Below are 18,858 nucleotides of genomic sequence, written 5' to 3' on the forward strand. Positions count from 1 at the left end.
TGGATTTGTTAACCAGAAAGTTGACATATTACCATGCAATGAAATGCAAGATATATATATAGATAGATAGATAGATATACATACATATATATATATATATATATATATATATATTTTTTTTTTTTTTATCTAGGAGTAAAACACCTCTGAAGCAATAAGGTTAGTTGTAGTGTGAATCTGACATTACGGAAAAAGTGAGGACTATGGTTCAGCTATCTCAGTTTCTCCATGGCCACACATCCTCATGTTCACAAATACGGACAGATGCTCCTATGTGCCACTGTTCTAGGTGCCGTGGATACAGAAGTTGGCAAAGTTCCTGCCCTCTTCTGGAGTTTATTCCTATTGAAGGGGAAGGCAGAAAGCAAACAGATAAATACCTAATACAATGTCGAGGAGTGATTGTTGCTGCTGTCATTCAGTTGCTAAGTTGTGTCCGACTCTTTTGTGATCCCATAGACTATAGCCCACAAAGCTTTGTCCATGAGGTTTTCCAGGCAAGAATACTGGAGTGGATTGCCATTTCCTTCTCCAGAGGATCTTCCCAGACCAGAGATCAAACCTGCATCTCCTGCATTGGCAGGTGGATTCTTTACCACTGAGCCACCAGGGAAGCCCATCAAGGAGTGATACGTGCTAAGAAATAAAAACAAAGCAAGGATTGAAGAGATGGGGGAAATAACTTGAGGAGGGGACATCAGAGCAGAGAACTGAGTGAAGGGAACTAAACTATGTAAATGTCTGAAGGAAAGGCCAGCATAGAGGTGGGGAGAGCCAGGCAAATGCCTTGGGGAAGCATGCTGGGTGTGCTCATAAGGATGGGCTTCGTTTCTTAACACACATATTATCACAGACTTGGCACACCCAAATGAGTGTTTCACCCTCAGAGTAAGTAGAATATTGCTATTACAACAAGGCTGCCATTTTAGAACTGCAACTTGTATCTTCAGATTGTCATCTGTATCCCCTCCTTCTCAAATCTCCATGGATATAACCAAAACACACAAAAATTAGTCAAGAAAAGAGCTCTGGGAAATAGCAAAGTGAAATGCTGGGAACTTTGTGGACAGTGTGATGCAGATGGGGCAGGACTGACAGCTCAGTGGATCAGGACTAACTGGCCTGTGATAAGCAACTGCAAAGGGAGATATGGAAGCACTTCCCCCACAGAGTCTGGTAAAACCCCTGAGCTCAGAGCTGCCTTAGACAAGAATGAGTCAAAGGGACACATAACAGGGGATAAACAAAAAACTACCGTAACCACACAGAGGCTGGCTGGTCCACACCCTCAGACCCACACAGAGGGGACTATTCACCAGGTCACAGGAGGATGCGCCTGACCATCTCTTCATGTCAACGAGGCAGCAGTGAGCAAGAGAACATGGACCAGAGTAACGTTTGTGCACCACAGCATCTGGAAGAGAGGGATGACTTTGCTTCTGAGTTAATTCCTGCCTGATTCCCACCATAGCAATACCCAGAAAAATCTCACAAGCAGATGGATGGCTGGCATGGGATGAATCAGGTTTTGGAAACTCCTTTCTCTGCTGCCCGCAGGCTCCCCTGGGGGAAGAAGGCAGAGCATCCCCTGCCAGCACCCACCTCGCTACGGGGAGCCCTGAGAGAAGTCCCGTGTAGTCACCTTCCCTCCCTGCCCACACCCAGAACCAGCCTATTCCTTAACAGTCTGGAGCAGGAGATGGGGGAGTTGTGTCTTGTTGGTAGGTGAAGATGTTATTCTTACTCTATTTACGCTTTATATATATTATATTATCTCAATTTCTTTTCTTTCCTAATATATACTGGATCCATTAAACTCTCTTTTTCCTTTTCTACACTCTTCTTGAGGACTTCCCTTGTGGCTCAGAGGCAAAGAATCCACCTGCAGTGCAGGAGGCGCAGGAGCTGCTGGTTCTATCCCTGGGTTGCTAAGATCCCCTGGAGGAGGGCACGGCAACCCACTCCAGTATTCTTGTCTGGAGAATCCCTGTGGACAGAAGAACCTCAAAGGCTACATTCCCTAGGGTTGCACAGAGTCAGACACGACTGAAGTGACTTAGCACACTCTTCCTGAAGTTCTACATTCTATGTCTAGTCTACTAGATTTGCTTCCATTTTTAGCTAACTCAATTAAACTACATTTTCTAGCAACATCAATAATTAATATTTTAATCTCCCTCTTCTCCAAATCAAACAAGATGATATGGTGACAACTTATTGTATCCTCTCTTCTTAATAACCCCTTGCCTTAAGCTTTGTTGAAGTAATGTTGAATTTTAGCTCCAGGATTGTAATTATTATCATGAGGGCTTTTTTTTTAACTTATAATGGACTATTTTTAGAGCACTTTTAGGCTCACTTTCTGTGCTTTTGAGCAGAAAGTGGAGAGTTCCCACATATTACCATTTGCCCACGCCCCCGTGCACACAGTTTCCCCCGCTATCAAACTCCACACTAGAGCGGTGCATTTGTTACAACCAGTGAATCTGATTCATCGTTATCACCCAAAACCATACTTTACATTAAGGTTCACTCTTGGTGTTGGGGTTTTACATTCAGTGAGTTTTGACAAGTGTGTAATGACATGTATCCACCATTATAATGTCAGACAGGGTAGTCTCACTGCCTTCAAAATCCTTGGCACTCTGCTGTTCAACCCTCTTTCCCCCAACTCCTGCAGCCACTGATCCTTTACTGTCTCCATAGTTTTGTCTTTTCCAGGATGTCACATAGTTAGAATCATATAGTATGTAGCTTTTTCATATTGCTTTCTTCAGTAAGTAATATGCATCTAAGTTTCCTCCTTGTCATTTTTTAGTGCTGAATAATATCCCACTATCTGGATATACCATAATTTATTTAACCATTCATCCACTGAAGGACATCTTGGTTACTTCCAAGTTTTGGAAATTATAAATAAGGCTGCCATAAACATCCATGTGCAGGATTTTTGAGGATATGTGGACATAACTTATAAATGTATTTGGATAAATACCAAGGAGTGCAATTGCTAGATTGCATGGTAAGATTATGGTTAAGTCTTTTAAGAAACTGCTGAAGTGGCTGTACCAATCTACATTCCCCCAGCAATGGATGAGAGTTTCTTCTGTTCCACATTATCATCAGCATGTGAGGTTGTCACTGTTTGACATCTTTGCCATTCTAATGGTACATTTGATAATTGCTTTAATTTGCAATTCTCTGGGGACATATATTGTTTAGTTTTTTAATTCTTTAAAAAACTTCTCTTAGTCCACTGGGGCTTCTATAACAAAATGCCATAGACTGGGTGGCTTAAAACACAACAAAAATTTATTTCTCAAAGTTCTGGAAGCTGAAAGTCCAAGATCAGGAAGGCCCTCTTCTGGGTCACAGACTTCTTGTATCCAGCTGTAGGGTCTCTTATGAGGGCATGCATGCATGCATGTTCAGTCACTCAGTTGTGCTGGACTCTTTGCAACCCCATGGACTGCAGTCCACCAGGCAACTCTGTCCATGGGATTTTTCAGGCAAGAATACTGGAGTGGGTTGCCATTTCATCTTCCAGAGGATCTTCTTAACCCAGGGATAAAACCTGTGTCCCCTGCATTGGCAGGTAGATTCTCGACCACAGAGCCACCTGCATATCCAAAAAAAAAAGCCAGCTTCACCCTGATGTGACTTGAACATACAACCTTCTGATCTGGAGTAAGATGCACTACCATTGTGCTAAGGGCATTAATCCCTATTAGGAGGGCTCCACCCTCATGACCTGATCATCTTCCAAAAGCCTAACCTCCTAATACCATCACCTTGGGGGTTAGGGTTCCAATATATGAGTTTGGGGGGAACACAAACATTCAGACCACAACAGTATTAAACCTTATGACAACATTAACAGCAACAATCTAAATGTAACTTTAGGGCTTCCCTGGTGGCTCAGTGGTAAAGAATCCACCAGCCAATGCAGGAGAAGAGGGTTCAATTTCTAGTCCAGAAAGCTCCCACATACCTCAGAGCAACTAAGCCTCTGCACCACAACTATCAAGCCTGTGTTCTAGAGCCCAGGAGCTGCGACTCCTGAGCCCATGTGCCACAACTCCTGAAGCCCAAATGCTCTAGAGCCCGTGCTCTGCAACAAAAGGAGCCACAACAGTGAGAAGCCTGCACATCATAACTAGAGAGTAGCCCCCACTCTCCGAAACTAGAGAAAGCCTGAGCACAGCAATGAAGACCCAGCACGGCTAAATTAATAATTTTTAAAATAAATGTAACTTTAAATGTTAATGGTTTCATCCCTCACTATAGCATTCCTTTTCATTTTTTGAGTTTATTCATGTAATCCACAAATATCGACCTCCAGGGAGATCTAACAGCCACAAGCTGATAGTCTTCCTGAAACATACATCCCAGCGAGAGCTTTAAATTATTTTGCGTTTTGCTGCAGTATGCCCTGAAATCATTATTTTTTTAGTCATTCTTCCCCAAACACTCTTCCCCCGGAAGGAAGCATGGCTCTTCCTTGAGTTCCCCCAGGTCTCGGCTCAAATGTCACTTGCCCAGTGAGCACTTTCAAATCCACACTATTTGCAATGGCACCTTCCTATGTTATTCTCCTGTACAAAACTTCCTATACTCAAAATACCACATTTCATCAAAGGCAGCAAGAATTTTCAGACACATCATTAGGTCATGCGTCACTAAAAGGGAAGACTAGCCAGCTGAGTCAATGCCTAATGTCAGGTCACACAGCTCAAGTTTCTTTGGTAATTTGTGTAATTCAGAAGTTTTTAGAGTTGTCTACAGCCTTGATATCCTTGGCATGTGATCAGCAATCCAATTGCAAATAGAGCTCACTAATAAAATATGATATAGCTACATTTACTTAGAGGTATCTTCCTTTCTTAAGGTGTCATAACATTGTTAGTTGTTTATATGAAAATATGGTTAGGGTTGTACAGCAGAAACTAATAACATCATAAAGCAATTATAAATCCAATAACATAATTCAAAACCTAAAATCTAATGTCCTCAAAATTAAATACCCACATGATTTTGATCAAAAAGAATATAATGCTTTAAACAGTGAGAAAACATTAATTTAACTTTTTTTAATTTAAAAAGAAAATATGGAATTGTGGTCATTCTTCCAAGAATGAGTATTTGCTTCTTGGTTCCCAGTCTTTCAGTTTACATAGCTTGTTGTTTCAATGCCGAATCATCAAGGACTCTTTTTGGAGACATCTTTAAGTGGCAAATTAAATTCTATGCATAGAGTACCAACAATGTGCATGACTGGATTGGAGCAGCAACACTATGATCAGCTGTTATCAAACTCAAGTCCATGTGCCTGATGTACAGTGAGGACAAAGGATAGCAAAACATTGCAATTTGCAGCAGAGAAAGGCTTATTGCAGGGCCCCCGCAAGGAGACAGGTGGCTCGTGCCTTAAAACCCCCAAACTCCTGAGAGCTTTCAGCAAAGCCTTTTTCTAGGAAAGGGTCATGGTTAGTTGTTGCAGACTTCTTGGTATCAGATCCTTTGTTCTTTTTTTTTTTAGGATGTGGATGATTTCTAAAGTCCTTAATGAACTTGTTACAATATTACTTCTGTTTTATGTTTTGGTTTTGTGTCCATGAGGCTTATAGGATTTTAGTTCCCCTACCAGGGATTGGGATTGAACCTGCATCCTCTGCATTGGAAGGTGAAGTCTTAACCACTGGCCCACCAGGGAAGTCCCAGGTCCTTTGTTCCTGAGGCGAAGTCATGGTCAGGTCACGATGTTCCTGTAAACCTTCACCAAACGTTATTCTCCATTCAGATTAGAAAAGGCAAGGTCCCAAGGCTCGACTTTCACTCTCTGAGGGCCAGATCCTGGCTAAGAGGACAGAGTCCCAGGAGCATTGGTCAAGCCCCCAGTCTGGGTCTTCCTGCCAGCACCCAGGCCCTGCTGAAGAGGTAGATCTCCGCTGGCAGCCCCCTCAGATCCAAGTCCCCGCCCAGCCATCATCAACAAGGCAGCCAAGCACCCAGGACCCCACCGGCCCCCAGGCTTTTCATTTAACTGGAGAGACTCCATTATACAGGATCAATAGGAATACATGTCATAGCTAATACCAATTGGGTTAATTCCAAACTCATAGTGATTGCTCTTCTTAGAACAGCCCGGACCACAGAGGTGGACCCGAAGGAATGACATGCAATGTCCCTGCAATTTAACCCTGACCTCCCAGGGTTAGACAACTCATCTAAGCCGGATTGATTTCTGAAACTTGAATGGAGAGACTGAAGCTGCTTGAAGGCATTACCTGAATGGCAGTGTGTGTATCCTTCAGCTGCTGGGGCTTCTGTGGACGGAGACCAGTGGAGACGACTAACGTCGCCATCAAGTCTCGCAGGCGAGGAGCGGGAAGAGGTTCACGGTCACTTCCAGGCTTGGACCCGACCAACAGGCAGCCGTGTGAGAGACACAGCCCCTGGCCTGTCCCCACGGCCCCCCAGTTCACCTGCTGGCCTGAGGCCAGAGCACCTGGAGGGCCCCGGGGAGAAGGCTGTAATCTGCCTCTCACCACACTTTCTGCCGCGAGTCCCACCACTGCTAGGCTGACCATTGGCACAGCGGGATCTCTAACGGTCGCTTTCCGGGTTTCCTGCTAATACTCTCGCGATAACGGCTGTGCACCTGCCCCGCTCCTATTTCATAGCTCTGCTCAGCACAGTCGCAGTTGATGACATACTTAAAGGCAGCTGCCTGGCCGACAGTAATTGTAAGATGCCCTGTGATTACAGAAAGCCTCCCAAATTCAGAGCAGCTAATGGTGAAACTCTGTACTTACCCCAGATCAACAAAACATGGTAATTTGGTTGCATTGTCTTTTGCATGCTCTATGAGCTTGCAAGTTCAATGAAAATAGGGAATTTCTCTGTCTACTGATATACCATGGATGCCTGGAATAGAATCTGGCCAATAGGACAGATATCAAATATTCCAATATTTTCTGAGTAAATGCATAAATGAAACAGGATTTGACTCTAGATCTGCTTACCTGGGAAACCACAAACTCCCCCTGCCTCGACACCTCATGGCCCTTCACTCCAGCTTGGAATGCACTTTTATGGTCTTGTTTCTGCGTGTTCCTGCCCCTCCAGGGAGCTGGAAGCCTCTTTTTTGGTCAACAGGAAAATGGTTGACTGGCACACGTCATCCAGAAGATGAATGTTGATGATCTAGGCTGTGGTGGGGTTTTTGTCAAATGCTTGTAAAAAATTCAGCCACAGTGCTCTTGTTATAAATCAAAACAAGAACAAAGAAAGAGGGAGGGAGGAGAAAGGAAAGAAGGAAGGAAAAAGAGACATTTCCTAGGAAGTTACTCACTGATGCTATTGGCTCTGGTTCAGTAGACATACTGGCGGAGCACAGGTATTGATTCCTGGGCACTTTGATGTTTGAGAGGCCAAGGAGGCTCTCGGGCACTACAACCCTCAGCAGGCCCTGGCCCTGTGCTTCTGTGGAGGGCATCTGTGCTTGACCCCCAAATCTGCGTGCCTGCAGTGAAGGCAGACTGCTTTTCTAACCATTCAATTTCATACACAGCCTAGCAAAAAGAAAAATATTTCTCACTAACTACACATTGCCTTAAATTCCCACTCTTATGGTTCTGTTTCACAGAAATTTATGTTTGGGAGGCATGATGAGTGACCCCTGTGGACAGGTGCTTGTTTTCTTTTATTTTCAGGGCCCAGAAATTGGTTTTGACAACCACCAAGGGATCTGACAGGGAGGCCTGGCGTGCTGCATTCCATGGGGTCCCAAAGAGTCAGACACGACTGAGCGACTGAACTGAACTGAACTGAAGGAAGAGATCCAAAGCTTTGGAGCCTAAAGTAGAGGATATCTCTTTTAATTCCCTTGAGAGGCCATCTAAACTCATCCATTATATTTACAATTCATTTAATAATCTCATTTTATGGGAAAAGATGTGATGTGCTCTTCCACATGAATTAGCACAACTCAATTTTTTATTTCAGATACAAACAGAATCTTGATCTTTAAGATCCTAATACCACAAACTCAGCCTCAGGTTACTGATGACCTTAGTGCTGGGTGCAATGGAAAACTGTCACTGTTTTTCCACTCAAAATTAACAGAATAACAAGCTGGGGGAAAAGTCTCCAGATCCAGGGATCCTGAAAGTATGGTCGGGAAAGAGCACTAATGAAAGCCTGGATGCCGGACTCAGCGTTCATCTCATCCATTCATTCATTCAATGTGATTCAGTGAATCCCCACCAGTGGCTCCAGTCCCCACCAGTGGCTCCTACCACGCCAGGCACTGGTGCTACAGAATAACATGGGGCATGTCCAACGTCTGGAGGGAAATAACTAAGACAGTCTCTTATTAGAATGAATTTAAATCTTACTTACTAGTTATTTATTCATTCCCTTACATGGTGCTCTTTTCAAAGAAACATATCCATCCTATTAAAATAACAGTAAAACCCCTTGTAGAAGAAGCTGACGGAAATAAGACACTGTTGCATGGACTTTACCTCCCCAAATGATACACTGAAGGTCCCCCTTCGAAATTTCTAGGAGGAGCATCCCAAAGTACTTCTTCCTCTAAGAACAGGAGAGAGTCCGGTTTTCAAGGGCCTCACACTCCAGTGCTCCCACAGCCCTCACAGGCAGACAAATCTCTGCCATGTTTAACACAGACATGAAAATAGAGATTAGGGCCAAAAGAAATTACAAAGTGAAAGTGAAGGGTAATTTATTATGCATGGGCTCTCCTCCCCTTATAACCTCCGTTTGTTCCATTTTTATAGGGATCTGGGCTTTTAAGTGAATTCCAAATAAAATTTCCTATCAACAGATGCTTGTACTCGATCAGCCTCCCCATAAGGGGCCAGTAAAAGGAGGTGAAGATATGGAGGTCTGGGGTTTGCACGGACAAATGTGGTAAGGCCAATATACATCCTACAGATTTATTACAATGGTTGCCAGTGCTATTGATTTAAACAAGTAACAGGTGAAGCAAATCTAATCTAATTCCTTTTGCTGCAATGTGAATGCACCCTAATTATCTCACCTTTGTTCCTCAGAACAAATTGTATTCACTCCACTGCGTATTGGCAGTTGCTAGAACCCACAGGGAGAGCTGGTTAATAGGCAAGATAGTACTGCAAGGCAGCGGGAGAGAGGCCTGCTTAGAGATGAAATTAGAGATCCTTTCTTCAAGACCATCATATTGTGAAAGCTCCTGGTTTCTTTCTTCTTCCCAGACATGCTGGTGTCCACTTCCTAGGGGACCAAGGTTTTTTTTACAGAGCCAGTCGTTAGGTTTAACTGAAATGTTGTCATTGAAAAAAAATGGACTGTGGAATATTTCGTACTAAGAAGAGTATATAAAGAATGTCTGTGTTGTAGATAATTATAAAGCAAACACTCATGAAACTATGACCCAGGTTCATTCAAAAAGATACATGCCCCCCAATGTTTATAGCAGCACTACTTACAATAGCCAAGCACATAACATTATTTAAGAAGATTTTGTTTTTTTAATGTTATAATTTCTCCTTGATTCCAAATTATTTCATATAAAGCAATTTTCATTTGCAGTCACAAAAGGCATTAAGGTTACTCATTTTTGAGTCTAGAACTATTATTCAGGAAGATCAGATAGATATGATGAAATGAGAGAAAGTGAAGACCAGAGAAAGAGGAAGACAATCTACTTAGAGAACAAGGGATGTAGTTTCTATTGTCACAGACTATATAAATCTCATTTTGTCACACAGCCCCCCCTCAAAAAAAAGACTCCAGGTTTCACCTATCTAATCTTCTAAAAAGAGAAAATTGGCTTCTACCATAGGAAGTCATCCTTTGGAACTTAGCTCTGAGAACACACAGCACTCTTTAGTTCTTTCCATTTATTAGATTTTTTTAAAAATAACTATTTATTTCTTTGGCTGCACTGGTCTCAGTTGTGGCATGCGGGGATCTTTAGTTGTGGAGTGTGAACCCTTAGTTGCAGGATGTGGGAGCCAGTTCCCTGACCAGGAATCAAAGTTGGGCCCACCTGGCATCGGGAATGCGAAGTCTTAGCCACTAGACCACCAGGAAGTTCCCATTTGTTAGATTTTTAATTGCAAGGGCAATTTATATTCATATTTCTTCACAGTGCCCACAGACTTCTGATAATTTAGGCCAGCTCCAATTTATAGCCAAGGAAACCGCTTTCTAAAATCAATTAAATGACTCTACGCAATGAGGCTGCAGAGCCAAGATCTGAATCTAAGAACCCTGGGATTTAAAGGAATCCCAGAAATCATTTGGGGAACTCCCTTGTTCCACTGAGAAGTTTAATAAGGAACAGTCGGTGAGGGGCAGAGCCCCAGGCAGAACCAAGTGCATGAATCCGAGACCAGGGTCCTACCCATTTCCTGGTGACATAAAGGATAAATAAAAAACTTTTCTCCCAGTCCAAGTCACTGCACTGAAGCTACTTGGAGCTCTGTCAGGAGAGTCAAGGTTGCCTTAAAAAAAAAAAAAAAAACTATTTTGCTGCACCGGGTCTTAGTTGCAGCATGTGGGACCTAGTTCCCTGACCAGGGATTGAACCTGGGTCCCCTGCATTGGCAACACAGAGTCCCGGCCAGTGGACCACCGTGGAAGTCCCTCAAGGTTGCCTTTGTGCAAAGTCTGTGTCAGGACAGTTTCAAGTCTCTTTCTCAGTAAGTAACATAAGCACTTCCCCAGATAGTGAACCCTGGTTAAAATGGCAGAAGCCATCCTGAATTGTAATACTAAAATCAAGACCAAAAAATGCTCAGGCACATTTCATCTCCTATATCCGTTTGCATTTTATAAAGGCATTTTAAAAGCATCTGTTGACTTCTGATTCTCTGAGGCTTTCCAGCGTGCAGGGCACTCTCTCCTGCGCTGTTCATTTCCTGCCATTCAGCAAACCTGTGTTTAGCTCAGGCCGCAACAGGTGTGGATGAGATCCTGGTCACGTGTTCAGGGAGGCAAATGAGTATGAACTCCGCCACACGTGATAAGGCTTGACCTAGGCAGGGGCCCTTCGAGGGCTGGGGGTGGCAGAGCAGGGCCATGGATGTGAGGGGCAGTCTGGTGCTCAGGACCTCTGAGCTGCCTCGTGAGTAACTGATGAGATTTCACCAGACGGCCCCCACACCTGATGTGAGCAGAGGTGCAGAAGCCTGAAGCTAGGTGGCAGCGTGGCACAGAAGCCAAGGACACAGGCTCTGCCGTAAGTGGGACCTGGGTCTGAGCTCCAGGGACCTGCTCTTTACAAGCTGTGCAGCCTCAGGCCAGTTCCTTGGCTCCTCCCTGCCTTGGTTTCCCCGTCGATAAGCAGAGGGTAGTGATAGGAGCTCTTGGCCTGTGGCAAAGATGAACAGATAAAGCACTTGGCAGTGCACCTGATGCCCAGCCAAGGCCACCTGCTATGAGTTCAAAACACCGGAAGCAGCTTGATGGAGCGGCCGGAATAGAGAAACGTCCAGGACAGAGAAACTGGACTTTATTATATTGAACAGGGAGCCAGTTTCTGAGCAAGGCAGTGATGTCCAGCTTTGTGTTTCAGAAAAGAATTTTAGTATTAGGAAAGGAAAAAGGCTGGAAGCCAAGAATGGAGGAAGGAGTCCCTTGAGAAATGGTTCCGTGGCTTGTTCATTTTGTGTGTCGGTCTATTTCCTCCTGGGTTCCTGGTTCCCGGATGGCAGTCCCCGACCCCCAACCTCCTTCCTCACAAGGGATCCAGGGCTGGTACTCAGCAGGCTCCACCATGGATTGGTCGGATGAATGAATGAACGGGTGAAACTGTGCTCCTCAGACTTGCTGTAGACTGAAAAGGGCTGGGTAGCCCTTTTCATCAGTTTATAGATGAGAAACATTGCGCATCCGGAGGCCCAGGGACTCAGCCACCGCCCCACAGGAAGAGGGGCTATGGGACCAGAAGAGAGAGGCTCTGCTCTCTGTGCAGGAGGCTAGCGCATCAATCGGACATGTTTGACTTCCGTTAGACACCTCAGATCAAGAACAGAAAACGGATATCCTGAAAAAAAATCCTAAGGCCAACAGGGGAAATAATACTAAATTCATTAATTAATTTCAATTCTAACTAAAAATTTAAAGTTCTGCTGATGCACAGTAGAGGGCAGCATCTTGCATCTTAAAAAAAAAAAAAACAACATTGTTTTTTTCTTTCTTTCTAAGCTGTGCCACAGAGCCTGTGGGAACCCTAGTTCCCCAACCAGGGATGGAACCCATGCCCCCTGCACTGGAAGCGCAGAGTCGTAGCCACTGGACCACCAGGATAGTCCCTTGCATCACTTTTGAGGGCAGTAATAGCAACAGTCAGCCCCCTCCTTGGTGGGTCTATAGAGACTGCGCCCTAAGCCAGGGCTTGATTTTTACTATTTCATGTACGCCTCATGAGCACTCAGTTCTGCAGATTAAAACAGCCTAGCAGAAAGGATCAAATTTAGAAGCCTGAGGCCACCAACCTTCCTCTCGCCAGAGTGGACGTGCACAGAGGTTCCATGTGACTGCCTTGTCTTGTCACTGAAGATGACCCCCAGGGAAGCCTTGCTTTCTAGAAGCATCTGAATTAGGGTCCTGCCATGGTGAGAAGGGGCAGTAGGGACAGAGGCATCCCTGGGCCTTAGAATGAGCCGGCAACACCTCCAGGGGCCTCCTTTACTGGCTCCCTGACTTCTGCTGAGCCAGGCCAGCCAAGGGCACAATGACGACAGCCCACACCTGCCAGTGCCCAGGCTGCCTCTTTCTAGGCCCCGTCTTTCAATGGCAAATATTTACTGAGCACCTATTGTGCGCCAACAACATGCCCCAAATACCAACCCCCAAGCCCCACATGGCTTTGCGCCTGCACCATCCATACCAGCCACCCTTCTGCTCCTGACTCCTCAGGGTTGGTTCCTGCTTAGCTTCCACAAGCCCTCAGCTCATGGCCCAGTCTGTCTCCTCTCTTCCCCAGCCCAAAAGGGACTGTCCTGTTCCTAGGACTTAAGGGTGCACCAAGGTGTCTGTGCCACGCACGAGAGGGTAACTATTCTCTCTCCCCGGGTGACAGTACATTAGAATTTTCACAGATTTAAACTGTGGTAGGAATTAAACCTATTTGCAGCGCAGGAATAGAGAGGCAGACATACAGAATAGACAGCTGGACACAGAGGAGAGGGAAGGGAGGGCAGGATGAACTAAGAGAATAGGACTGACATATATACACGATCATGTGTAAAACAGATAGCTAGTGGGAAGCTGCTGTACAGCACAGGGAGCTCAGCTCTAGATGGCCTAGAAGGGTGGGAAGAGGGAGGGGTGGGAGGGAGGTCCAAGAGGGAGGGGATATATGTATACATATAGCTGATTCACTTCATCGTAGAGCAGAAACTAACACAACATTGTAAAGCAATTATACTCCAATTAAAAAATATTAATAAAGAATGCTATAGGCTTTTAGAAGAGTAATTCCGGGAGCAGGTGGATGTTATGGCTTTAAATCACACCATGAGGCAGAGTCTTGTACTGGGATCGCCTCGGTCCTGGGCGTTGATTCTGTAAGCAACACAGTCCTGAAGCCATCTGGCACAGGAGTCTCTGCTGACCAAGCCTGCACTTGTTCATAAATACAAGCTAGAGACCACAGACACAAAGAACAGAAGCCATCAGAGCCACTAATGTTTACTATGTGCTTCACGTGTGCTGACTCCTGTGAAACTCACGTGACTCGGTCACACAGATCTGCTCATTATCCCCACTGTTCAGATGAGAAAACTGAGACCAGAGATTTTATTTTCTCAGGATCGCGAAGCTAGAAAATGGAGGGGCTGAGATTCACACAAGAGCCTGGGCTCCTAAGCTTACTCTATTGCTCACTCATGTTTCCCTCAAACACCAACATCCAATGTGAATCCCATCTCTCTCTCTCTCTCCCTTTCTCTCTCACACACACACAGCCCTTCTACTGAAGGCAAACATCCCCAAATACCTGCTGGTTCATGCTGTCAGCTGGTGAGAATGAATCAAAGTTAGTTTCAAGCTGGGGAAAGGAGGCCCAGGAGTTGACCATGGCTTTGGGTCACTGTGTTTGGCTCGTACACTAACATGTGTGTGAGCCTATAGGTGTGTTCCTATAGTGACACACACAAGACCATGGGATTTTTCTTGTGACACCTGGATTTGACTTTCCCTCATACTCTCTTAGAAAAACACATTGCTTTTTTTGTGGTTCCTACAATACTTACTATAGCCACGTCTGTTAAGGTCAATACCCAGGAGGTTCCTTGCATGTTGAGGATACTTGTTCACTTGAAGGACCTCCAAGGAGCATAAGCTTCAGAATGGGGACCTCTATCATACTCAGATTCGACCTTCATGCTGGCTAGCGTACAGCAGGTACTCAATAAATGAATCCTTGAGAGAGGAGAGGCTGGACTCCGGAAAGAAGGGGTCTCTTCTGAATTTCTGGACTGGCCACCCCTCCACCTGAAAGCTCCCTCGCTGGGCTTCCCTGGATGCCTGTCCTCCATCAAAGAACAGGGAGAGGTGTGACACTGCAGAGCCAGAACCAAAAGCCACGACGGGTCAAATAAGACGGGAGGAAAACAATACAGCAACTACAGAAAAGGCCAGCGCAGCTTGGATGGTCAGCTTCCCCGAGATCTTGAGTAAGATGCAGGCCATTCACGGAAATACGGTAAAGTCAGTATCTCCAACACAGCAAATTGATGAGAGCCTCACGGTTGCAAGTTTGTGAAGAAAAACTCACCTGACTGGATAAGGTTTGATCAACCTTTAAAAATACCTTAGGGACTTCCCTGGAAGTCCAGTGGTTAAGAAGACTCCGCACTTATCCAATGCAGGGGCATGGGTTTTATTCCTGATTGGAGAACTAAGATCCCACATGCTGTGCAGTGCAGCCAAAAGAAAGAAAGAAAAACCAATATAAATACACTTTGTAGTTTGAGTTGTGTTGAGGATGAGGAGGAGGGGACTTATTTTTAAGATGAACAGCTTATCAGTATGAGTAAACAGCCTACATTCAGAATCATCCAAGTCTCAGATTATAGGTTAATGTCCTCGGCTGAAGAATAAAATGCGGAAAAGAAAGGGTAATTACATGCATTCAATCTTGTTCTCCTCATCCTTGCCTTTAATCTTTCTGACCTTGGCCACCTGATGTGAAGAGCCAGCTCATTGGAAAAGACCGTGATGCTGGGAAAGATTGAAGGCAGGAGAAGAAGGGGGTGACTGAGGATGAGATGGTTGGATAGCAACACCGACTCAATGGACATGAGTTTGAGCAAATTCCAGGAGATAGTGGAGGACAAAGGAGCCTGGTGTGCTACAGTCCATGGGGTCACAAAGAATTGAATACGACTTAGCGACTGAACCAGAGAAGGCAATGGCACCCCACTCCAGTACTCTTGCCTGGAAAATCCCATGGATGGAGGAGCCTGGTAGACTGCAGTCCATGCGGTCGCTAGAGTCGGACACGACTGAGCGACTTCCCTTTCACTTATTACTTTCATGCTTTGGAGAAGGAAATGGCAACCAACTCCAGTGTTCTTGCCTGGAGAATCCCAGGGACGGGGGAGCCTGGTGGGCTGCCGTCTATGGGGTCGCACAGAGTCCGACACGACTGAAGCAACTTAGCAGTAGCAGTAGTGACTGAACAACAACAACAGTAGCTTCTAATTGGCTAGATTCACTGACATGACTTGCCTTGTGGATTCACTGTTACTGCCTGGTCTCCTGATAGTTTGGGGCTGGGCAGGGGTGGTGGTGGGGGGCAGTGATCATAGCACACACCCCAGTTGTCACATTGTTTGTCTGATTCTTTGAATAACATTTGGCTCCTTGTTAGATTTTAAGCTCCCAAACAACAGAGACTGAACATGATTTTGTAGCCTGTCACTGAGCATTGTGGTTAAAAACAAAGAACCAGGACGTGAAATGCATGCTTCCTTGGAACCCTGTTCATTCCTGTGTACCCACTCCAGGCACATGGGGAAAGCTTGTTACTTACTTGGTATTAATCATGCCACTGCAAACTGCACAGATCTTCAGGGTTCATGCTAGGAAGCAAATCTAAACTCACCCACAGCCTAACCTTCAGTATCTCAGGGAGTTCTTTGGAAATAAACAATGTCATTCATCACCTGGCAATGCTACAAACTGTTGTGCATGGTGGGGCTGAGGGTTTACTTGCTATGCCCTCTTTGCCACACTCCACTCTCTTATCACTGATATTCAGAAGAACCTGGGTTTTCAAACTGTCCAGTCTTTTTATTTTTTTTTAAGAGACAGTGAAGCAAAGAGGAGAGATCAAGGATAAGTAAGATGTGCATTTCATTTAACTTTACTTGAACGGTTCCTTTCCACTGCTTCCTCTCCAAGAACATTTATGAGAGCATCTGTGTAGCAATAAAACCACTTGATTTAGTGTATTTATTTTCTTTTCTTAATTTGTTCCTATAGGCCTTATCTTCTCAGTATTCATGTGGTCTTTTATTTAATTTAATGCTTGTTATTATTTGTTACATCCCATGCAATGTCTTATGGCTGAACAAGATTGTAAATACCCTAGGGCTGGAAATGGCTTGTTGCAAAACATCTTGTAAACTTCTTCAGTAAGTACTTTTAGTTGATCGATCTAGGGGCTTATCTTTGAGAAACACTGAAATCACTGCGGAAGGAGAGAGAAATGGGGATAACCACCTCATCAAATTAAAGCCAATTTATGAGTTTTAGCCAGAAAATTGCCTTTGCTTATTTGAGTTTACACCGTGAATTTTCTCCTTGTGAAAGTCCTAGGTTGAATTCCAGCTCTAAAGAGGCTACCTATGAACCCGATTCTGGTTCACAGTTCACTGTGTAAGATTTTTGCCCAGTGGTTCAGTAGATGTTTTGATCATGGTAATCCCTCTTTGTTGAAACCTGACTGACATAGATAATGGTTTTCTGAAATCTCTTGAACAAGTAAATGACCATGGAGAAATGACCAAGGTGGTATGCATGTGATCACATCTCCCACTTGAACAGTGAAGTCAGGACAATTGGCACTGCTGGCTATTTTCTCCAGCATGAATTCTCTTCTAAGCCAGCCTCCATTCCAAGGCCTAATAGCCCTTTGGAAAGGGCCAGCATTTCTCCATTTCTTGCTAACTCCTCTTCTAAGCTGAAATCTTTTTTTAAATATGTACTTTTTTATTGAAGTACAGTTGGTGTGAAAAATTGTGTTAATTTCAGGTATACAGCAAAGCGATTCAGTTACATGTATACATTTATATATCAGTAGTCTTTTTTTCCTATACTTTTCCATTATAGTTTACTACAACTTATTTAATGTAGCTCCCTGTGTACTACAGTAAATCTCTGTCGTTTCTCTGTTTTATATATAGTAGTATGCATCTGGTAATCCAATACCACGATTTATCCCTCCCCCCATTCCCCTTTGGTAACCAGATACGTTTTCCACGGCTGTCAGTCTGTTTCTGTTTTGTGCTAAGTTTTAGATTCCCTATGGAAGCGATATCACGTAATATTTGTTCTTCTCTAACTTCACTCAGGATGACAATCTCTAGGTCCATCCATGTTGCTGCAAATGGTAGGATTTCATTCTTTTTTATGGCTGAGTCTCAGTTTAAATTTTAAGCCTTCATCCAGAAGAAGCAGAAAAAGAAATAAAAGGGTTAGTAATAGAATGAAATCTCCACCTGGAAGCAAGGGAGAAGGTGAACAGAACTTTCACCACCATCCAAAAGAGAGTATGTGCCAGGAAGACTGTGATCGGTCAGCCTAAAGCTCCCAAGGCCCTGCATGCAGAGGGTACCAGTAATTCATTACCAAGCTACATGTCCCCAAGTTCCCAGTCTCCTTGACCTCAGCCAACAAAAACAAACATAGGAAAAACCAATACTGTAGCCACACTATCTTAAATTCCAACAGCAGAGGAAACATTTAAACAGCAGAGTTGTTTTTAGGCTTAAGCCTACAACTGGACCCCTTACAAGGAGCCCCAGCTTAGGCCTCTGGTTCATCACTGTGAGACAGGCTGGGACCTGGCACCTAGGACCCTTTGCTACAAAGCCTGTACCTGGAAAAACATCTCCTCCACAAAATACAAACTATCAAGGACTAAAAATAACTGTGCGCATGCACAGTTGGGGCAAATTATGAAGAATAAGACACAAAAAGACAGAAAAGCCCAATTAGCATTTCTGAAGAGCCGGGAGCAAAAACAGGGTGCTGGGAGCAAAAGCAGAGGACTGCGCATGCCCCCTGCACTCAACATCAACAAAGCAGTGGGCAAGCCACCTCAGCCACCCCTCTGGCTGGCCCCCTGGACCTGCCCCTACCCTGACCCCATATAAGGAACCAGCTCACCACCTTAATTCAGGAAGCGACCAAGGGCAACTAACTGTTCTGATTCTCGCTGCCCCCTGCTGCAGCAGGGGCCCCAATAAAGCCTTTCCTGAGTTTCTTGTCTGGCCTCTGATCAATTTCTATTGATTAAGGAGGCCAAGAACCCTGGGGGTCAACAAAGAATTGAAACATTCCTCACTGCCATTCTGGAGTCAAGGCTTCTCTTTATTCCTTCCCTGGACCCTCTTTTCCTTTGACTCTACTTCAATTACAGGTCTGTGTGCTTAAAATAATTGGATTCTTGACAGTTTCTTAAAACAGTCACTTTTACTTTGCTGTTGAAAACACTGAAATCATTCCATTGTAATTTTTTACCACATACTCTATGTGCAAATAATTATGAAATGAGTATTATATAGTTCTAAAGATAATTTTGTGTGAAACACATTTTTTTCTTCAAGGTTT

At 44.4% G+C, this 18,858-nt stretch overlaps 1 protein-coding gene across 2 annotated transcripts in view; it reads right to left on the minus strand.

Moving 5' to 3' along the window:
- The window catches only part of FRMD4A (FERM domain containing 4A), an 849,800-nt gene extending 843,131 nt beyond the window's left edge, over positions 1-6,669 (minus strand). Inside the window, exons 1-2 of one of the 2 annotated variants that reach the window (XM_059892528.1) lie at positions 6,288-6,669; positions 1,317-1,414 (exon numbers count right to left, since the gene is read on the minus strand). The gene's annotated coding sequence lies outside the window, so the exon portion shown is untranslated. The remainder of the gene's footprint in view (positions 1-1,316; positions 1,415-6,287) is intronic. The other variant, XM_059892529.1, reaches the window with a different exon arrangement.
- Positions 6,670-18,858: the final 12,189 nt, after the last annotated feature.

This window comes from Bos taurus, chromosome 13 (genome assembly GCF_002263795.3).
Source record: "Bos taurus isolate L1 Dominette 01449 registration number 42190680 breed Hereford chromosome 13, ARS-UCD2.0, whole genome shotgun sequence".
In the NCBI taxonomy this organism is placed as follows: Eukaryota; Metazoa; Chordata; class Mammalia; order Artiodactyla; family Bovidae; genus Bos; species Bos taurus.